The 23,005-nt window shown below is 56.3% G+C and overlaps 1 protein-coding gene across 2 annotated transcripts in view; it reads right to left on the reverse strand.

Annotated features, from left to right (window-relative positions):
• Positions 1–23,005, reverse strand: part of FAM53B (family with sequence similarity 53 member B) — a 112,671-nt gene that overhangs the window by 83,367 nt on the left and 6,299 nt on the right. Inside the window, exon 1 of one of the 2 annotated variants that reach the window (XM_045040797.1) lies at positions 20,860–22,824. The exons of the other annotated variant lie outside the window; for it this stretch is intronic. The gene's annotated coding sequence lies outside the window, so the exon portion shown is untranslated. Of the gene's footprint in view, positions 1–20,859; positions 22,825–23,005 lie in introns of those variants that run through there. 2 annotated transcript variants of the gene reach the window in all.

Here is a 23,005-nt window from a genome sequence, read left to right on the forward strand (position 1 = left end):
CCCAGGCTGAACACCCACCTTCTGGAACCTAGTGCTGAAACACAGCACTAGGGGTTCCAAGGCAGGCAGGGACCGGGGGCGCGAGAGGGCAGCTCAGAGAAGGTGAAAAGAACGTGAAGTCATCACTTTCTATCCTTAACTGCATGGAGGGGCAGCTGAACCGGGTGCCATGCAGAAGGTGAAGTGCTCCCCAGGAAAGCCGGGGTGCTCCCAGCCCCGGGGGGAGTCCTGCTACGCCAGCCAGAATCTAGTCCATCTGTCCCCATCTCGCCGGGCCTCTGCCTCCGACCACCCCTCCGCCACAGCCCACCCTTCTCCCCGAGTCCACTCCCAGGGTGCTCCTGGCAGGGACGGAGGGGGGGGGGCGCCCCTCCACCTGCACAGTCCGGCTGTGGACCTGCCTCAGTCACCCTCCGGTCTCAGCACAGAGCCTGCCCCGGCAGGAACCTGATACCAACGTCTTCAGTGGCGTCCACAAAACTGGGGAAGGGTGCCGGATTCCCGTCCAGAAGCCACCCTTCCACCCAGCTCGGTCCCGGAGGAGCTGTGGAGCCCTGGGCGAGCTACGCAATTTTGCTAAGCTCACTCTCATCCTCTGTAATCTGTAAGAAGGGATCCTGGTCCTGCCCACCTCAGGTGGAAGGTTAAGGAGGGAAGACTCTGGAAGGTGGGGGCCCTTAGAGAATGTCCCTACAGGCACGCAAGGCCACAGGTGAGCACAATTCTGAGCAGAGTGTAGGCCCTTCCTAGATGCCTACAAACTATCTAACCAAGATCACGTCCTCAACGGCCACGGCACGAGCTGCTGGGAGCAGGAAATAGGAATCCCCCCAGCCCCTCGCTCCTGGGATGGGGCTGCTGGACCTCCAAGTCCGCTACTAATTTTTATGCTCACTCAGGGTTCCATTTGCATGTGACAGGTGAGGAAAGTAGGCCCCCAGAGGCAAAACGGCCTGAAGCCTCACAGGTGGCCCAGGCCTGCATCACACTCTCAGGGGAGAAGAGATACTTTCTTGCCGCAAAACTCAAGCACCTGCTCCTCACAGAGGGCGTGCTCACCCCACCCCAGCCCTCACCCCAAAGCAAGGCGTGTCCCTGGAGGTTATTTTTCTTCGCAACTGAGATGAACACACCTTCCCTGGCCCAGTCCTTCAGGTAATCAGAGGCCACCAAGGGTCCACGTTTGGAGAAGGACTGGCAGTCACATTACCTGGCTAGAAAGGAACCCACCCTGTGCCCTTGGCAGAACAGACCCACCCGAGCTCCCTTACGAGACCGTCTTACTCAAGGGGAGAAAACCAAACCGCACAATGAGCCCCTGAACCAAATCGGGACTCTGTTCTCTGGGACTTTACACAGTCATTCTCAGTGTCGTAGGGATTTTCTGGGCTTTTAAGCAAATAACATTTCGAGGTGGGGGCGGGGGGAGAGTGACATTATTCGGGGACATGAAAGCGTCGAGACCCCGAGCCAAAACAAAGCTGAACATGGGAACGACACAGCCGGTGTTGCTTCTTGAAACCAAAGCCAAGTGCATGCATAACTTGTCAGGAGCTCGTTTATCAATGAGAACCGACAGACACGTTTCCTACGAGCTCTCGGGCAACGCTCGCTACCGTTCCTGCCACGTTAACCCACCAGACGCCGCGAGAGAAGAGCGTGCTGCGGGCTAGAACTTGCTGAGCAAACTCAGAAGGAAGGGAACGAAGGCCGGGGAGAGGACCGGTACTTACCGAGCACGGAAGCAGACACCAGCTTCGCCTGCAAACCAGGGTGAAGGAGAGGAAGGCAGAGAGCAGGGGACAGGGAGACACAGCAAGGGCCCCAAAGATAATCTACTGAAATGTTAAGCCACTTAGCCTAAGACGACCATGACCTGTTCTTCAGTCAGACCTGTTTACGAGTACAGCGAATTTAATCAAACCATGATTAAAAACCAAAAGACGTGAAGAGTTTAAAAAAAAAAAAATTTTTTTTTTTTTTTTTTTTTAAACAAAATCAAAAGTCTAGATAGAGAAGCCCATATAAGAGGCAGTGTGCTCTGGGCGGAGCCAGCAGGGCTCAGAGGAAACATGGATTCTGGCGTCGGCTCTGCCCCTGAGCCGCTCTGCCTGCTGGCCAAGCCACATTCCCTCTCTGGGCCTCAGTCCCCTCCCCTGTCAAACGGGAGTCATTATTTCTGACTAGCGAGCGTGTGCGTGCAAGCCACCTGCCAGGTCATTCTACCTCTCTGAGCCTCAGTTTCCTCGCCTGTGACATGCAAATGGGAACTGAGTGTGTCTGAGTCTCAACCACGGATCTGAGGGGGTGTGAGCTGTGAGAAAGGATGGTAAGAGCGGAAGGAGCAACCGCTGTGGGGGGCTGTGTGCAGGCCGCCTTCCTGGTCCCGCTCGGAGCTAACCTGTCATGTTCAAGGTCCCGGGACACTGGACAGCAGCAAACGCCAAATCCTCACTCGCTGCACAGCCTCAACTGTCACCTCCCACACGGCAAAGCAGGAAGCAGGAAGCCACCCTGACGTTCTGATGTGTTAGCAATCTCAGGGGCAGGTAATGCCAGGTAACTGGAGGCTGGGGAAGGTGGGGTTGCAGAGCCCGCTCCTCTCTCTTACATCCTGAAGGAGCAGAGACTGGACTGTCGTACAAGTGCATTTTCCAAGCTCAGTCCCGAAGCACACAGGGGCGGCCTGGTGTCTTTCAGTGACACCGACAACATTCTGAATTAGGAGTTTCTTGATGGCCCAGGAAGTCAGTCGGTCACCAGCTTCCACACCTTCATCCCCCACCTCCGCTACGAGAACACCCTCTTCCTTTCTAAAACATTTATGGAGACTTTCGGGGTCCAAAGACGGCTACGTTCTCCTGCTCCCGCAAGATGAGCCGCCCCCCAGCCTGGGCTACAAGCATGGTCTTCATGCTTGTGTGGCTCCAGAAGGTCCGTGGGCAGGAACTCCAGCCCCAACCCCGGCCGCACCCCAGTGCTGCTCCCACAGGACTGCCACGCCCCCGGGCAGAGGGATCATGGGACACAGCTGGGAGGGCAGCGACCTCTTTATCTCGGGGGCCCAGGGCCCCCTAACAGTATCACAAGTATCACAGTGAAACACTGGAGAAGACGCAGGAGGCTCGAGGAGGACTGGTAGGGACACGAGAACCACCAGGGTCCCCATCTGCCACCCACTCAGAGGTCACACCCTGACCTCATCTTACAGGCAGGACTTCACCCGCCCGATCCCACCGAGTCCTATCACCAATCTACTTTACAGGGTCTGGTGGAGAAATTAATCGACAGGCTGACAATCCACGCCAAGCCTTCCGCCTCCTCCCCTCTACCCGCTTCCTCCTGCAGAGTCCCACCACACGTTCTACGACGGCATCATCTGCCAAAACCAAACTCTTCGAGAGACTCAGCTGCCTGATGGGTCTGTTAGAACGACACGTACACCTGAACTCCAAGGCATCTCGGGTCAAATCCCCAAAGCCATCTCTCTGGTACCTCCCTGGGGGCTTCCAAAGGGTGAAACGGTGGGACAAACTCTACTAAGCTCACCCTGGCCGTGGGCTACAGCCCCGATGGGGGCGGGGGGCACTATCTGTGTAGCAACAGCCATCCGTCTACACAAGGGCCAAACCCGCACCGGACCGTTGACTGTCTGGACAGAGAAAGAGACTCCTGTCACAAGGGCTTCCCGGAGGTCTGGATGCAAGGCAAAACCCAGGCATTCTGCCCCAAGCCACTTGGAACTGGCCGCAGAATGGGTCTAAGGAGCTTGGGGAGCAGCTGCTTCCTGGGTCTGGAGCCCCATTTTTATATTCTGGCAGGGCGTGGGTGCAGGAGAAGGGAGGGACACCTCATCTGTAACCGGCCTCCACTTCCTTCCAAGCACCCTGGATGGGACACCGGGGCCTCCTTGCACTCAGGGCAAAGGCCTTGGGGCGCTGAAAAGGAAATGATGTAGCCAACCAGGTTCACCTGGCTTACGGGGAAGGTGCTTTAGAAGCCCCGCTGAGCTGTTCCAGAATGCTCCACCCAGATCTTGATGGCTCTAAGTGAGGCTCAAAGGGCCTTGAGACAGTTAACCCCATTTCCAGAGCTGAGCAGATCATGCTCCCCGTCAGAAACGGCCCCAAAAGAAACTGATTCACTCCCCCGCTTGTCCCCAAAGTGCCTGAGAACCTGCCAAATGCACCCAGCTCCGGCTCTGCTTGTGTTATCGTCATTGTCCCCCTCCTGGAACCACCGGGACCTGTTATCGTCATTGTCCCTGTCCTGGAACCACCGGAACCGGGTTTTGAGCTGACTTGCCTTGCTCTCAGGAAGCCCATTTCATCAAGTCAGCAGCAAAACTCCACAGCCAGGCCTGGCCTTGGAGCACCTCCCAAAACCTGGCCCCAGGGGCCTTCGGATCATATGGAAGGGCCTGGCCCTGGTCAGGAGCCTCGTCTGGAGGAGATACCAGACGTGCAGGGCTCCCAGCCAGGGGCGACACGAGGGGAGGTGGGTAGAGATTAGCAACGTCCTCAGAGTCAGAACTAGTAAGAAAGAAAACGAAGCTGTCAGATTGCATTAGGGGATGGGATCAGAATGGGTGAAACCTAACAGGTACCGGTCAGAGGCCAGCATCCGGGCACCAAAACAAGTTTCAGGCGCTCTCAGGGAAGACTTAACAGCAGGTTATCATCTCTGAAAAACTGTATTTCATCGTTCAACAAGCCCGCGCTGAGCGACTGGTGCTGCATTGCGTGATGGGAGGGGCTTTGAAGGCGCAGCAAAGACACAGGCCCTCCTCCCAAGGAGGCGAAAACCGTTAGCAACTGGTGCATGAGTGAAGTAAAAAGCAAAATAAAATACACTAGGAAGCAGAGCACGTTCTAAAAAACAAGTCACAGGATAACATAATCGGGCCTTCTGAAGTTCCAAAACTGGCATCACAACTTTCCGGGCTAAGAACAAAGCAATGCTGGGGTCCCTCCCTCCTGCACCTAGGCGGGTTCTCTGCCTGGGCAGACTTTTGCTCAGTTCTCTTACTAATGAACCAACAAAACATTGACTATGGCCGTGATATGCACAAAGCCTAGAAAGCGCCCAGAAGCGGCCTCCACGTCCACGAGACCCCAGCAGACAGGGCTGGCAAAGCCGCTCGGCGGCCTGCTGCCCGGCCTGGCCACTGTGGGTGGCAGGAGGGTCTAAGCCTGGCACAGGTGCCCAAGAGGCAGTCTCTCCGAATGCTGCTGACCTCAGCCTTGTGCCGGCCTCACTTCACGAGCCCAGGTGAAGCCTCTACCACAGAGGGGTCATTGATAGATAGCAGGCAGCAAAGGGATAAAAGTTTCTCTCCCAAACTCTCAGTAGAACCCAACTTAAAAGTGACTTGCCTTCCGCAAAGAGGAAGGAGACAACCTCGAGGGAGATGAACCTGACACATGTCACGGGCAAAGTCCCCGTGCCATCCCATCACCCTTGAGCTGCGGGAGCGTGTAGTACCAAACTCACCTCCCCTACAGCTGGTCCTGCTTGTGCGCCGAAATTCACGCGCCCGCTGCCGCAGCCAAGGTGGGCAGCAACCGAACAGCCCAACAGTAGGGGCAGGTAAACAAATGCCACAGCACCCATGCAAAGGACAAAATGCAGCTTTTCAAAGGCCGAGAGCCCTCAATACATACTGGAAGGAAACCATCCTCCAGTCTACATAATGGGAAAAAACAAAGACCAGCGGTGCCCGGGGGTGCTCAGTCAGTTGAGCGTCCAACCTCAGCTCAAGTCATGATCTCACAGTTCGTGAGTTCAAGCCCTGCATCTGGCTCTGCACGGACAGCGTACAGCCCTGCTTGGGATTCTCTCTCTCCTTCTCTCTGCCCCTCCCCTGCTTTCGTATGCGCTCTCCCTCTCTCTGTCTCTGAAAATAAAAAAAAAAAAACTTAAAAAAAAGACCAGAACGGTGAGCATCGTCAGCTCCCATTTAGGTAAAACTAAACAAATAATTCTAATGATATGGAAGTCTCTGGAAGAATACCAAAGACAGCGGTGTCTGCCTGGTTCAGTCGGTTAAGCGCCTGACTTCGGCTCAGGTCATGATCTTGCGGTTCGCAAGTTCAAGCCCCACGTCGGGCTCTGTGCTGACCGCTCAGAGCCTGGAGCCTGCTTCAGATTGTGTCTCCCTCTCTTTCTCCGCCCCTCCCCCACTTGCACTCTCTCTCAAAAATAGTAAACATTAAAAAAAAAAAAATACCAAAGACGCTTAACATCAGTGATCTTTGAGGAGGGAAAGCAGGTAGCTGGGAACAGAAGCGAGGGGAGACTCTTCAAGAAAAGCCACTCTATTTGTTTTAAATCTTGAACCACACATAGGATAACCTATGCAAAAATATGTAATTTTTTTTTAACCTAAACTACATATACACATATCTGTATACACTTGCACATGGAGGGAAGATCTCTGGGAAGATACACAAGAAAAGGACAACAGGAGTTCCTCCAGCGAGGGAAGGAGACGTGTGGCTGGGTGACAGGGACAGGGGACAGTTACTGTCACCGCTTTAAAAATTAAACACACAGGGGCGCCTGGGTGGCTCAGTCAGTTGGGCATCCGACTTCAGCTCAGCTCATGATCTCACAGTCCGTGAGTTCGAGACCCGCATCGGGCTCTGTGCTGACAGCTCAGGGCCTGGAGCCTGCTTTGGATTCTGTGTCTCCCTCTCTCTCTACTCTTCCCCCACTCACGCTCTGTCTCTGTCTCTCAAAGATGAATAAATTAAAAACAATTTTTTTTAATTGAGCACATACAAAATGCTTACAAGTCCCCAGATACACCAGGCTACTCCGTGCGTCCGGACCCTTGTTCACGCAGGTCTCTCTGGCTAAAATTTGCTCCCTGCCCCCTTCAGGCTCCACAGCCTGCAGCCAGGCTAACCACTCTCATCTCTCAGACTCAGCACCTCCTCCAGGAAGTGTTCACCTTGAATCGTAGAAGCAAGAAGCAAACAGTGTTTGCTGTGTGCCTCCCCCAAGGGCTGTGAGCTTCTGGAGGGCACATGCCCAGCCTTAGTCCCCCGAGTCCCCAGTACCCGGCACGAAGAGCAACTCAGGAAATGTTTGCTGCACCAGAAAACACATTTGCCACGTTAAGTCAAGTCGCAACTTTCCCGGCGCCAAGAGCTATCAAGACCTCTCTTGCTTGCAGGGTTTCCCACAGCTATCAAAATTGTGTTGTTAACACTAATTCGAAGCACGACACCTCCCGGTCCGCGGAGGGGCCGCGCTCAAAGCGGTGTGGGTTCCACAGCAGCAGAGTGCGGGCAGAATCCGGCCGGCGCAAAATCCCTGTGGCTGACAATGCTCACGCCTCCTCGGGGCCCCACGGACACTCATCAGAGCCTCCGCCAGAGCCTCTGTGCGGGCAGCGGCCCTTCTCATGGAGGATTCTCCATGGGCCCAAGATCCTTCCCGAGGCTCTGTCCTCCACGTTCTGCTTGTAGGAGAGAGAGCTGGCCACCCTCAGGGCCTGCTGGGAGGCAGCATTTCCAGGGCACCCCCGTGGGCCAGCGTCTCCCGGGCACAAGGAGGCCCGAGGTCTTGGGAGCCCGCATGGTGAGCAAAGGAGGGTCAAGGGGCAGGATCGCCTAAGAAAAGCTGAATGTGTGTGCGAGGCTATGCTCCGAAACACAAGGTGTTTTCTAGGGGACTTTAGTTTAACGGGCAAATCCCACACACACCCTGCGCTGTCCCTCTCTTTTGTCACTATTCCCTCACGGTGTCAGTCTCGGCCCAAGTCCAACGCTCCCCGGACCAGCTGCGCCAGGGACTGAAGGAGGAAGATGGATGCACCCAGCCGGGTTCACACAACCCACCAAAAGTTCACACGGGTGTACCACGAGGCATAATACCTGCCAGAATATCACAAACGCCACAGAACAGAGGAGGGGGCTGTAATCCCAAGTGGGGAGGGATAGCCCGGGCAGGCGTCCTAGAGGAGGTGGCCTGAGCGCCAGGCCTCAATGGACGCAGAGGAGTTCAACAGCCAAAGACAGGGCGAGGCCATCCCAAGAGGAAGCCAGGAAGCACATGTCTAACGCCCCCAGCAAGCTGGGGTGCTGGGAGTTGAGAGGCCCTTCCCAGCTTCTGGAGGAAGGAGCCCCATGCGGCCCAAATGGGCACACGTCCAGCTGATGCCGGTGCCCCTCTTACATAAGGCCCAGGAGGCTCTGCCACGGAGGGTGGCCTCGGGCCAACGCCCCCCACCCCCACCCCCGTCTGGCCCGCACCTCGCTCTCAGGGGTCCGCCCTACCATTCCGGTCCCTCTTCTCTCCCTTCTGCCGGCGAGAACGCCAGGCCGAGCTGCGCAGACCCACACGGGACACCGGCTGGTGGTCTGCTTAGCTGAACAAAGTCAGGGGACCCCGGGGGATGTTGACAAGGTATCCCAAACCTCCCGCTTTGGTAAAAAAACGGCAGCGTAAAGATACAAAGCGGCAAAACGGTTCTTTCCATCTGCCAGGACAACCCACGCAGCGAACCCGGAACGCCGCCACACAATGCGAGAATTGTGCCCTCCCTTGGGAAGGGGGAGTGGCCACGCACAACCCCACACGAGAATGTCACGATCGGCTCGGACTCCAGAGTTACAAATATGTGCTCAAGGCATGTGCTGAGCACGCGCTCACCACGTGTTTGCACGGCTATGAAAGCACAAAAGCACAAGGGCCAGTGTGCCTCAGCGGCTGGGGACTGGCCTGGGGACGGCGGCGGACCTGGGGCCGCGGGAAAGGCCTCAGAGAAACCCCACAGAAAACACTGCATTCAAAACCATGACTGCGTTATTGTCCCTGAGGTTTGAAACTCAGGGGCAGAAGCAGGGACAACTCCTTTGCACAACAGAACTTCCAGGAAAACCGCAAAGCTCGGCCGAACCGGTGACCAACGCAACACCCCCTCCCCAGGTGGTCTAACGTGAGCTAAAAACAGGCCACGAGCAGCGATCTCAGGCTCACTCTGGAACCAAAACTGAGATAAAATCAGTCCTTGCGGGCAGCCAACAGCCAGACAACCCAGAGTCTGGCTGGCTCTGCACAGACACAGGCGTGCTCCCTCCTAGCTCTGAGCTTCGGTTTCCCCACCTGCAACAACCTTTCTGCACCTCGGGTGGCCCGGGCGGCCCCTCCGTTGTCAGGGAAGAAGGGGGAGGGAAAAGAGCAGCTGCTCCCGGGGAATGTCAGTGGACCGGCCGCGCCAGTCCCTGGGGACACTGATTTCAGGGCACCTGAGACAAAGGCACCTCGGCCTGAGCGCGGACCCCCGGGAAGTCTGCAGAAGCATCCAGAGAGCATAAGCATCATGAGGGACGCAAGCTTCCCAAGAGGATGAGCGCCACTGAGGCAGGGTTAGCTCAACCCAATGGGGGGGTCCTTCTCCAGTGAGAACGGGTAAAACAAACCTGAGAAACCAAAGCTCAGAACTCAAAACCACCAATGTTGCCTCCTGTGGTATCAGGGGTCCGGATAAGGAAGGGCGGGACGGCCGGGGTGGACGGCGGGTGGTGTTCAAGGAGAGAAAGAATCACCTCCACGTAGGGAGTAAGTGTCCCCTCCAACTGTTACCATGCAAGTCTGGAGATGAACAGCCTCCATGAAAATGGTCCCTGTCCTCGTCTGCTCAGTGAAGCTGTCACACAGCGCCATGAACCGGGTGGCTTGTAAACAACAGACCCTGCTTTCTCACAGTTCTGGGAACTGGGAGGTCCAAGATCATGCTGCCAGCTGATTCAGTGTCTGATGAGAACCGCCTTCTCGCTGTGTCCTCACGCGGCGGAAGGGATGAGGGCACTCTGGGGACTCCTTCGTCAGGGCACTAATCCCATTCACGAGGACTCCACCATCGTGACCCGGTCAAACCCCCCAAAGGCCCCACCTCCTAACACCACCACCTCGGGCACTAGGTTTCGACATACAGATTTTTGAGGGGGGACACAAACATTCGGTCCACAGCAGCTGGAAACGAAACCTTTTTGGGCGCCGAGGGTCAAGTCTCCCAGAAAATAAGATGCAAAGTTTTGTTAAATGTGCACCTCTGCACAGGGCAAAGATGAAAAGTAAGATCGGACCCACAAGTTGCCCAGGGCAGGCATTCAAGTCGCTAGCTGGGACCTGCACAGGCTGACCCACCCCCTTGCTGAGGTAAACACTAAAGCTTTTGACACCCGCTTCAACCATGTGGTTTTCGTGCAGTGGTTCTCAAAAGTGCGGTCCTGGGACCGCCAGCGGCACCCTCACCTGGGACCTTGTTAGAAATGAAGTTTCAGTCCCCTCCCCCACCCCCCAAATGACTGGATCAGACGCTCTGTGAATGGGGTCCAACAATCAGGTTGTAACAAGCCCTCCGGAAGCTTCCGGTCCTCGCAAAAGTTTGAAAACCAGTGCGTTGGTGCATTTGGTACCTAGAACTCTAGGAACGGGGAGGACAGCACTGTAGATGAAAAACCCGGGACCCATGGAGGAGGCTGAGTCTCTTGCAAAAGGCCGTGAGGTCAAGAAAGAGTGGGAGGCCTGGGCCCTGCCACAGTCACTTCCTCCGAGCCAGGACCGAGGGATCCAGATACAGTTGACCCAGTGCTTGTCCGTAAGGGGCAAGATATCTGGAATGATACTACGAAACCCAAAGGTTGACCGTCTAGGGAAATGCGTCAGAAACAAATGGAGAAAAAAAATTGCTTCACAATACTTGCCACAAGAGGAGAGAAAAATGGGGTTGAGCAAAAAAAAGGTAAATGAAAGAGGTAACTGATATTCAACATTTGGGGAAGAGGAGAAGAAAAACTCAGTTTCTGGGAGAATACAAATTGCCACCTGGGGAATCTTCCCCTCACTTGCACTCGCTTCACGGGGTCTCTGTCAAAGACGCTAAGCTAGAAGAATCTGAGAAGCGTGTTTTCATTTATTCGAAGAAATCTTTCCTCTCTACCACGAGCAGAAGCTCTCTACTTCGTATGTGGCAGCTCGACTGCCTGTCAAGATAATTCAAAGATTAAATCTTTGTTTAAAAAAAAAAAAAAAAATCCTGCAGCCGCTGTTAAAATCATGGAAGCATTTTAGACTAGAAAGATTACTCAGTACCTGAGTGACTGTATAGGGCTGCGGGGTGGGGAGAGACATAGAAAAAGGATCCCTGGGGGCGCCTGGGTGGCTCAGTCGGTTAAGCGTCCGACTTCGGCTTAAGTCACGATCTCGTGGTCTGTGGGTTCGAGCCCCGCGTTGGGCTCTGTGCTGACCGCTCAGAGCCTGGAGCCTGTTTCAGATTCTGTGTCTCCCTCTCTCTCTGACCCTCCCCTGTTCATGCTCTGTCTCTCTCTGTCTCAAAAATAAATAAACGTTAAAAAAGTTAAAAAGAAAAAAAAAAAGAAAAGAAAAAGGATCCCCAGGTCGCTGGGCATCGCAGGGCACCCTGGAGTGAACGCTGGGTGGGAGAGCCCGGTTTGTGGGGCCATCCTCCCAGCAGGGTGAGTGCTCCACTGAAAGGAAGGCAGCAGGTCCCCTGGGCTCCATGCCGGCTCATCTGTTGGTTCACCTGCGGGCGGAACCCCTAGCGGGATCATGGCGAGGACCCTGAGCACTGCACAGGGCCATTCACCGCTGCTCACCCTGCACCAAGTGACCCGGAGAGCCGGAAAACCTCAACCTGTCCTCAGAATGTCTGGTCTACTCCAGGGGTCTCACGCTCAAGTGCCTTCCAGAGCCAAGCAGGGAACATATATGGGTGAAGAGTGCCAGGTGGGAACTGGCCGGTGCGCAGAGGGCGTGTCCCGGGGAGCAGACAGCCACTCTGACGGCCACGGCCACAGCCGTGGCTAGCACTGTGCAGGTGTGCGGGAAAGAGGGCCCGGGGTGACATCACTAATCTCAAGCCAGACTTCTTTGTACAGTCCCAGCTTTGAAATGCTGTCAAGAAATGCAAAAATTCATAAAGCATCATAGGGGCCTGGGGCACCTGGGTGGCTCAGTCAGTTGGGCGTCTGACTCTTGGTTTCAACTCAGGTCACGATCTCCCGGTTTCGTGAGTCTGAGCCCCGCATGAGGCTCTGTGCTGACGATGGGGAGCCTGCTTGGGAGTCTCTCTCCCTCTCTGTCTGCCCCTCCCCCACTGTCTCTGTCTCTCTCAAAATAAATAAACTTAAAAAAAAAAAAAGGCATCATGGGGGCCAAACAAATCATGCCTGAGGACCACATCAGGCCCCCAGACCACAAGGGTGCAGACTGTGGCCTAGCAGATGCTGACTGCTCAGACAGAAACTACCTGTATGGTCATCTCATCTCGGTCCACAGAGCCGAGCGGCCTGGCCGGGCCTCAGTGCCCCACCGTCGTGCACACCCGTCTACATCACTCCTGGCTCACTGTGAGTTAGCTGAAGGCCCAAAAAATGACCAGAAAGCACAGACTGTCTGAACCCCTGAGCACATCAGAGTCGTGCCACGAAACTCCCAATCCCCAACAGTGCCCTCCCACTTGGGGAGGTGCCCGACCTGGGTTGTGTCCCTGCCTGGCATCCATTCTACAGGGCGAGCCGCGGCTTCGCTGGGAGCAGAGAAGGGCCTGGAGCCTGCCCCTGCCCTCAGGAGAAGGGCTCCCTTCTGGGCTCTCTCACAGCGTGGGGAACGAAAAATATTCCATGCCAAATACTTTCAACAAATGCAAGTACGCCCAGCAGATGGAACAGACAATTCTGGATCCCTGACGCCTACAGATGGCTGGCTTCGGCCGGGTCACCGTGAACAGAACAGCTGCTTCCGCAATCACAAGTCCTGCACAGAACACAGGATTCTGTTTTGATGACTTCTGCGCAAGATATAGAAATGAGAGGGGGGTTTCCTGCCTTTTATTTCAAAATAGCCCGGGACAAATGAAGACTTCTTGTACCATAACAACACATTAAAAGGGAAAGCTCGGTGAAGTGGGTTTGCTTAAATGTCAACCCACAGAGCAACCTATTTGTCCGCCTACAGGCCCTGATAAAAATGTTGACTGCGGAGCCTTAGCCAGAGGAGCAAGAGATTTCTTTCAAATGGCAGCACAGTCCACGACTGAGGATAACACCGGCTGTTGAGGACACAGACTCTGGAAAAGACGAACCAGGGTCAGGACCCACGCTCTCAAGGATATGGCTGGAGCTCAGCCCCTTTCCTGTAGAGAGGGGCTAATTACCAACAGCTGATGTGGGACAATCAGAGGAGAACGTACACACAGTGCTTGGCACATAGTAGGTGCTCAACAAAAACTAACCCTCTAAGTAGAAAAACCACTGTAAACTGACTTGCAACAGCATTTTTTTTTTTTTTTTTTTTTTTTGCACACATGTAAGATCTCCCCCCACCCCCACGTGTGGGTGTTGGGAGGGCAGTGAGCAATTCTGGGCCCAGCCCAACCCGCGGTGCTCTCAGCCCTCCGCTGGCTACGGAAGGAAGGCGCAGGAGACCATTTGGGGAGTGGCTGGCTACAGGCAAGCAGTGTCAGAGGCGGGCATGCAGTCAAGCCTGGCCTTCCGGGGCTATTCTTTTCCTTTTTAAAGCAAGAGACAAAACCTCTCTGTGTGCATTCTCTTAACCCCAACTTCCTCCTTACCGAGTGCTTTGGTCGTGCACCTACTCCACAGCTAAATCCACCAGGCTGGTCTGTTTTTCCCCTTTCTTCACACTTGCCCAAGCTTCAGAAAGCTCTTCCCTGTATCTTATTCTTGCATTTTATCAGTTTCCATTCTGGCTACGAAGGGAGCGGGCACCGTCCAAGCTGGGGAGACTCGTGCAGACTCATACACCGACACCCCCAGCTGCTCCCAGGAGAGGACCAGACTCCCGACAACACACAGCATTAGAAACCCCAGAGCAGTCATCCTTGGACCCGGGGCAGCCCAGCAGGAAACCAGCACACAGCTCTCTCCTCTACACCCAAGAGTCCGGTGGCGTGCACGAAGGCGAGGGAGGGGGCCCTGGCACGGATACGTTATGACTGAGTCCAATGAACTGGAAACCCAGGTTCCCCATATTTGCTTTCCCGTCTCAAAAGGCCTCTGGCCCCGAATTAGCTTCTGAAGAGATTCTTACTCAGAGACTGTCGGCACCAAGCAGGCCAAGGGCTACGGTTCAGCCTCGCTCCACATCAGTCAACGAACTGCCTCGGTGTGGCCGCTAACTGCATTTTAAGGAGAAAGCCGCATGCCACCAGCTAGCTGAGGGAGCCGGGACGCCTCTTCCTTCCTCGAGCCGCACGGTACGCCATTGTGAATGCGCAAAGTGGTTCCTTATCTGTGTCCGTGGAAAATATGGCCATTCCATCTCAGTGTGGTGGGGGCAGGCGTGGATAGGTGACGGAGACAGGGACGGGCCAGGCACCCAAGAGCTGATGAGGCCACCAGCCCAGGTGAGCCAGGGAGTGGAGAAAGGAGTTGGGGTCACAGGCTAGAGAGGGGCAGGGCTGAGGGGGATCCTCAGACAGCAGCTGGTCACCGATGCCCAGGCTCTGTGGCCTGGGCAGTCTGGGCGGCTTGCCCGTGGCCAGACAGCAGTCTGGGGGGTGCGGGGACAGCTTCTTCTGAACCCAGGTTCCCTCCGTCTATATCACGCACTTCTCTACCACCTCTGAGTCGGCAAACTCACTTTCAATTCCGTGTTTTGGGGGCCAGGAAAGGCCAGTGGTTCTCTCTCTCCCTGGGACGCCTCCTCTACACCTTTGATTCTCTCAGGTTTGGCTTTTCCACACGCCAGGGAACGGTGCGGCGCACGTCCATCCGATGGAATTTTCTGTGATGGTGGCAGGGGTCCACACCTGCCCTGTCCAATAGGACACTAAACAGGTGCACGCAGCCTCTGAGCACTTGACGTGTGGCCAGTGTGGCTGAAGTTCTGAATTTTTCGTTCCACTGAGGCTTAATTAATCTCAATAACCGTATAATTCTGTCAATTATACCGCAACGAAGCTGAAAAACATTGAAATAGCTGTATGTGGCTACTGGCTACTACAGAGGACAGCGTATACAGCATCCATACAGAGAAGAGCCAGCCCGCTGTTCCTGTAAAAGGCAGGTAGTAAATACTTAAGCCTTTGTAGACGGTGTGGTCTCTGTCGCCACCACCCAACTCTGCTGTCGGAGCGTGAAGGCAGCCATCGACACCACAAACACAAACGGGCATGGCTGTGTGCCAGTAAACTTTTACTTACAAAAGCAGGCAGCGGGCCAGATGTGGCCCGTGGGCTTAGTTTGCCAACCTCTAATAAAGATTAGAGGGCCGGGCGGTTCAAACCCCAGGGCTCCTGCCCACCAGCAGAATGAACGTGGGCATCTGTACCGGGTGAAACCTCGATTTCTTCGTCTATAAAGAGGGAACCATCATGGCGCCCACTTCTGAAGATGGACTGAGGACCAAGTGAGGTGCCCGTAACGCGCTTAGCACGATGCCTGCAAGGAGGGGGCGTTCGAAAAGGACTTGTGAGGGGCGCCTGGGTGGCTCCGTCGGTTGGGCGTCCGACTTTGGCTCAGGTCATGATCTCACAGCTCACGAGTTCGAGCCCCACGTCGGGCTCTGTGCTGCCAGCTCGGAGCCTGGAGCCTGCTTCCGACTCTGCGTCTCCCTCTCTCTCACTGCCCCTCCCCCGCTCATGCTCTGTCTCTCTGTCTCTCTGTCTCTCTCTGAGAAATAAACATTTAAAATAAAAGTAAAAAAAAGTACTCGCGAGGTTTTAAGAGAAGCCGGATACGAACTGGGGGCTCTGACTTCGGCCTCCTATGTACCCCTCCCCACCCTGTGAAACAGACACAGCTAGTCCCAGTCCACAGGGAAGTTAAGTGGCTGGTTCCAAGTCAAGTGCAATAAAACAGCAGGACTAGAATCCAGGGCTCCCATATCCTTGTTCCGTGCCCTCGTCTCTCCTCCACGGAGGCTTTTCTAGCATCAGCCTGCCTGGGCTCCTGGGTACCGGCCTGCACGGTAAGAGGCTCACTCCTCTCTGAAAGAAATCCTCAAGAAAAAACAAAGTAGACAATTGCTTAAGGGCTTTCAGATGCTGTTCTCACCTGGTTCCTGTCCTGTCCACCACTCTGGAGCCCTGGTCACCTCTAGTGACCAGGGACCCCTCACCTAAGGCTGTCGATCACTAGCACCCCACAAGACGCGCTCCCAGAGTGGCCCCTCTTTACTGTGCGCTGGGGCGGAATGGGGCTCTGGGTGCACGTGACAATCCCTGTCACCCTTCACAGCGCTGCCTCCCTAGGAGTTTTCCAAAACGGCAAGACACTCCCCCAGCTCTGCTGACGGGGCCACAAAGAGACGCCCTTCTGCGGTTCCTTGCGAGGCTGCAGGAGGTCCATGAGAGCAGGGCACAGGGCACACGTGAACGCAGTGACATACCCTTCCTCCTGCCTTTGGGATGAAGCCCCGCCCCTGACGTCTTCTCCCCCATCTCCTTAGTGGGGTGCACCAGGGTCATTCCCAAGCAGAGGGCACTCGGGATCACGGTCTTCTCCTCCAGGGTCCTAAGACACCACAGGCCGCGACCCCCACACTGGTGGTTGGGCCGAAACCTGAGCAGAGGACAAATGAGCAATGGGCCCAACCTGATGGGGGTTCAAGCCCCTGGGCCCCCAGCTCTCTCCTTCTGCCACAGCTAGGAGCTGGAAATTAGGCCCTGGTGCCCCCCCAGGAGCACCCAAAGCCCAGCCGTGCCACTCACTGCCTTCCATGAGGGGCGTCACCGGGTCTCCCTGAGGCCCCACAGATCACCCAGAAACAGACAGAAGCAGCTTGCTAGGTCATTCTCTCACAAGTGCAGGGGAAGGGCTGGCCCAGGCATCTTCACGTGGGTTCAAAGCCCAGCAGGACACCTGCAAGCCTCAGTCACCGCTCAGGCACCTGTGGAGCAGCCACGAGGCCGACCGTGCTCTGACGTGGCACCGTGGTCGCTGGGGCCCTGGGCTGCGTCTCAGAGCACCAATGCCCTGGGAGTCTTTTCTGTAATGCTCAGGGACGTGCCTGAACCTCACACAAGTTTAGAAAACAGACTGGCTTTTAAGGCAAGTCAGAAACGGTTCACCAGCAGACCATCGCCCCCTCGGCAGCCGGGGAGTTGGACCCACCAGGCGCGACCCCTATTCCCAGCACATGGCTCTTCTGCTCCAGGTCACAGGTTACCTTGCGGCCTACTTGGCCTCGGCCGGGCCCGACCTCTCGTCTACTTTTCTTTCTAATAGGTGCGGGTGTCTGCTAACCTCCCCGGGCACGAGAAGAACAGGGAGGTTTGCTGCCAAAATTAAGGTTTGTTTAAAGCTAAATTCTCTTCTCAGGACTGAACGCCGATGAGCAAAAACCCTACGGGGCTTAGAAGAGACACCCCAAAAGCCGAGATGGGCTGCTGGCCTGCCTGCCCTCGCCGGTTCATTATTTTCCTTAATTCTCCTCCTCTGGGTCTGAGTCACGTGCCGCACAGTCAACGGGGCCTGGAATCCGGGCTGGCATCTGAGGGTGTGGAGGCCACAGGAGCACCGGGCGCCAGAAGTCAGGTGACCCAGGCAGAACATTCTCGCGTGTCTGTGTCAGCAGCTCCCCCACCATGGACAACGCCGGAGAGCACATGCCATGACAGAGCCCAAAGGGCACTGAGGCTCCTTTTTCAAATCGCACCGACATGGTTACTTGTTTCCATCAAGGTGGGGGGTGGGGGGGTGGACAAAGATAGTTTTACACTGAATCGGATGTTTTCAACTCCACCAACGCCAAAGGCTTTTGTCCGTTTTGATTTCTTTAGTTCCAGTGCAGGCACAGGCAAGAAACGTTGAAAGTTCTTGGGAATCTCAAGGGTCCCCGCTGAAAGCGAGAGCTCACACTAAAACTAAACAAAGCCCACATCCCTGTGGCCATCAAGAAGGCACTCGATGAAAGTTCCACGTATCGGGGGCTCATCTTGTGCCCTCCAAGGAGGTCACTCCAAGGTCAAAAGGACTAGGCCCCAGGGTAGTCTCCCTGGAAGGCGGCCCCAAGTGAGGACTGTTGAAGGCTGTTCTCCCCTTTCCAGGTGGTGACCGACCAACAGCTATGCCCTCTGGCCTTCGCCCCGCCTTGGTTCAACATCCCGCTCGCAGCTCAGTCAGCCGGCTCCCAGGTGTCTGCTCCAACCCAACCTGCGCCCCCAAACGCTGAGCCTCCAGAAGCACAGCATCGATATATGGCTCCCTGCTCCCAGCCCTCGAGATAAAGGCGGGACTCCTTTGCTTTGCACCTGCTGCCATCCTGACCTTGACCAGTTTAAGCCAACAAGTTCTTCTCACCCAGGCAGCCAGGTCCGGGTGACTGTCCACCACCTGCCGTTCCCCCCAAGTGCCCCACAGTCAGCATCATGCTTCCATGCCTCCACACTCACCTCTCCCTGCTCTGGAACATCTCCTGTCCCCCATCCTTCACCTGTCTCAACTCCTGCTCATTCTTCAAGACTCAGGGAGCCCTTCTACCCTCCTCCCCTTGGCTTGGTTTAAATGACCTTCCTGTGACTCGCACGGAACTGTGGTTCCCCGGTACCCTGTGCACACACATCTCCATCACACTCAGTACCCTCTGTCCGACACGTAGTAGGAACTCAATCAAGACAACTGCTGTCTGTGGGGGCGCCCGGCTGTCCGAGTCAGAAGAGCTTGTGACTCTTGATCTCAGGGTCGTGAGTTCAAGCCCCACTTTGAGGGTAGAGATTACTAAAAATAAAATAATCAGAAACAACAACTGCCGTCTCACTGTCCGTTACACAAGCCCGTGAGCTCTGCAAAAACAGGAACACGCTTTACTCATCTCTGAATTCTTCAGGGCCTGACACACACAGTGGGCGTTTACTAAATACTGACTGACTGCGTTGTGCCTGGGGGACCACCAGGATGGCAGAGAGTTCTGTGGTCACGGCAGGAACGATGACACATCTGAAGGGGCAAAGAGGGTGAGGAAATGAGTTTTGTCACATCCACCAAGACCAGAGGCCTTAGTTATTGCCTCCCTCACACAGAGCCCCACAGTCACAAAGCTCCATGATGCCAAGAAGAGGGTCTGTGTCAAGGCCAGCTGAGCCCAGTCACCTTGGTGGGTCCTCTGCAGGGGGCTCTCCAAGGCCAGCCCCAACTACCCATGCCGGCCTCTGAGGGGAAGGGGCTGCTGCAGCTTGGAGTCAGGGCCCCTGCCCAGAACCCCGTAAATAATGCCAAGCCTTCCCACTCCAGTACCAACGGGGTCTCCCTCAAAGCTGCCCAAAGTCCAGTAGGCACTCTCACATGCCAAGACGGTCCCCCCTGTTCACCCTACAGGATGCCAGGCTGGGGCTGACGAGGCGTAATGCTCAGAAGACACGTGGGCGGAGACCGTCAGGAATCACCGGCTTGCGCCAAGAGAAGCCCAGTGACCACTGAAGAGGGTAAAGGCTGTTCTCTCTGTCAGCTGGGTCAAGGGCTTGGTTCAAAAACTTGGGACGAGCTTAGATGAGCTCTCGCTCCTGGAGGGATGGCCGGTCGTGTTCAGGCGGTGCAGGGGTCCGGAGTCAAATGGAATCACACGCCAGGGGTCGGCAAGAGGCGGCCCGGCTGGGGGGCGAACACCCCAGCAGTGACACTATGCCCTCCACCATGCTGCATGCAGCTGTGAAGGCAGCTTGTGGACGCGAAAGAGGGGACAAGACCAAATAACGACATCAGCTGCAAAGAATGCAGAGCGGATCTAAGAAGGGGGTAAAGGCGCCTCCCACTCAGTCCAGAGGTGAGCAACCCTGGAGGCCTGCAAGGGGCACCCTCACACTCAGAGGCTGGCGAGAACACAGCCCCGGTCCTGAGGCCGCACTGCAACGCTCGCGCCAATTTACTTTTCCAGGTTTAGGACCAAGGTCGGTCACTTTTGGTAAACAGAGATTTTGTTTCCTCCTAAAGAGAAAGCTTAAGAGATTTCATCAGTCTTAACCCTTGTTCAGAAACGCACTGCAGACTAAATTATAACACATGCCTTCAACCCTTCCTCCTGAAAAACTCCCAAGACACCTCAAGAATGGAGAACGCTGGGTGACGAAAGCCTCTACCCACCCCCATCTGGCCCCTCCAGCCGAGCTCAGCTCTGTGCTTCGCCCTGTCACCCACTGAGACCATGAGGACAACTGTCCTTGTCTTCCCCTTGCCCTCCCAGCCCTCCACCTGTCCTCCCAACAGCACGCGCCTGCCACAGGCCGCACAGGACGCTCACTAACACGTGCTGGGCTCTACGGGTCTCCACCCATGGTCTCACTCAGTGTCCCCCACCCGCAGGTCGGGTGCTGTCGGCATGGCCATCGTCCAGATGAGGGAACCCAGGCTGGGAGACACAGTCACGGGCCCAAGGGCAGATGGTCAACAAAGGGCAGACGTGGGATCTGAACCCCGGCACCGATTCCAGAGCGCAGCGCTGCCCTTGCCCCAAGTGACACAGACCTGGGTGCCACCCTCGCTCTGCCCGAAGCTCCTCTGCGGTTCGTCCCCGGCTGCAAGGCGGCCTGCCCCGGACTCTGCCTGGAAGAACTTGTGCCCTGTGGGACGATGTGCATCTGCTACCTTGTGTCCCTCCACGAGGCACCACGCCCTTCGAGGGGGGCTTCTCAGACAGGCTCTTAACGGCTCCTTAAAAGGCTGGGAGGCAGGGCCGGCAAGATGAGAAATCCGGGCCCAGAGGGTCACATCGCAAACCAGTCCAGCAAGCAAGGAGCCTTCGCAGGAGGGCGGCCCCCCCCCGGACTATACCACGGGGGCCCCCCACATCCCACACCCTCTCTGGAGCCTCAGAACCACAGACACGCCCCCCCGCCCCCCACCCCCGGACACGACCCCTTCTCCTCACCCAGAGCGTGGAGGTGGCCGGCTATGGAGGACTCGGTCCTTCCACCTCCAAGCATGCGGGCAGGCTGCTCCCAGCCGGCAGATGGCACCTCCCTCCGCTCCCAGGCCCCCGGCCAACGTGAATGCCAGAGCGAGGGGAATTCCAGGCGCGGCCGAGGCCTCTCCCAGCTGGGCCTTGTCCGTCAGGGCACTTCAGCCAGAGGGCCGCTGGGAGGAGGGTGGCCTCCCCAAGCAGGAGCACTGGACCCACACGAAGCCGCCTCCTCTATCCAGGGCACTGCCAGAGCCACCGGGACGCAGAGAGGCCCCGGCCGGGCCCTGCTGGCCAGAAAGGAGCCCCTGGGCCACCCGAGCCCCTCCTGGAAGTAGCAGCACAGCGCCCAGGCAGTAACGGCCCGGGAACAGCCCCCAGGACGACGCGCCCGGCTTACGGCAGGGACCGCACCGCCTCTCCACCGAGGCAGGCGCTGGACGAAGAGCGCACGCGGCATGGTGGCGAGAATGCGGGACTGGAGCCAGCCAGGATGAGCTGAGACCCCACTGCCCCTCTGGCTCCGGGGGGGATAGCGTCTCCAGCAAGGGACAGAGCAAGCACCTCGGCCGCAGGCTGCCCGGAGGATCAAATGAACTCACGAAGTGGAGTGCCCAGCGCCCCGTCGGGACGCTCAGCACGTGCCCGGTCAGCACCGGCTACGTGAACGCAGGCGTCACGGGCTCCCTCTTCCCACCTCATTAGGCCCAAACCAACTCCTAGCACGGGAGAAAGGGCCCTTATTTACCACCATTACCAGGGCCCAGAAGAGAACGTGGACAAACCTCGGCCAAAGCAACCAAAACCCTTTTCATCAAGTTCAAGGTTTTAGGACTTTTCCGTCGGGACTGTTTCCCCCGCTAGGGGTTTATATACTGAGCCTACCCTTTGAGCAACCTAAGGGATCCCTGCTGAGTAGGCACCAGGGAAGGAAATTACAAATGGGACAGACTGTTGAAGTGGGCCATGGGCCACGGATGGCCTGTTTCACTGGCCTGAACTCTGAACCAGGACTCCTCTGTCTGCCGGTCTGTGCTACATACAGCACGCCATCCCGCAAGCAAGGCTGTGCTTCAAAGTCTCTCAGCAGAGAACACAGCCCTGGAGCAGGGGACCCAGAAGCCAGCTGCGTGACCTGGGGAAAGTCACCGCACCTGTTGGGGGGGTGGGGGTGGGGGTGCTGGATTTCTCCTCCGTAAGGTAACAAGCAGGTGAGAGAAGTCCGTGCTCTCTTCAGCCCCTGGTCACTCTAGACATAATTCTACGACACCTAACTCCAAGTATGCCTGCAAGAGGACAGGTTCTGAGCAGTCAGGTACAACCAGGCGGCTGGAGAGCGTGACAGTCGCGGCCAACGCAGGTGGAAAGGACCAGCTCCTCATCGAGAATCAACCACGAGGCGCACGGGACCCAAACTGCGTCTTCCCTCCCCCGTACCCCGGCGGGACACCATGTGTCAAACCTGCAGAAGGGACAAGACGCTGAAAAGACCAGCAAAGATGGCGGGGAGGCAGGGCCCGCCTGAGAACTGCTCCGAGGCAGCCAGCTGAACACAACCTGCCCTCTTCCTTCCACAAAGAAGGCAGCTCAGAGGGGTTGTGGCTGAATCCCGCTCGCGGGGAGGCGTGCCCAAGACTTGGCCCAGCAGAAATGGGAACTAACCGGATGACGTCTACAGCAGGCGCTTCGCCCAGACATGGGTACCTTTCAGATCCTCCTTCACGGAGATATGGCAGCAACAGAAAATTCCAGTAGGTTTATTCCACTCCCGAAGAAGAAGGTCCCTGAGGGAAGCGTGGGGTCTATCCCAGCCCACATCCCTCCTTCGGGTTGCACAACAGGATCAACTCACAAGTTTCAAAAACACCAACGTGGAGGGCACCTGGGTGGCTCAGTTGGCTAAACGTCCAACGTCAGCGCAGGTCATGATCGCACAGTTTGTGGGTTCGAGCCCCGCATCGGGCTCTGTGCTGAGGGCTCAGAGCCTGGAGCCTGCTTCAGATTGTGTCTCCCTCCCTCTCTCTCTGCTCCTCCCCCACTCGTGCTCTGTCTCCCACTCTCTCTCTCTCTCTCTCTCTCAAAAATAAACAAACACTAAAAAAAAATTTTTTTTAAC

Source organism: Felis catus, chromosome D2 (assembly GCF_018350175.1).
Source record: "Felis catus isolate Fca126 chromosome D2, F.catus_Fca126_mat1.0, whole genome shotgun sequence".
Taxonomy (NCBI): Eukaryota; Metazoa; Chordata; class Mammalia; order Carnivora; family Felidae; genus Felis; species Felis catus.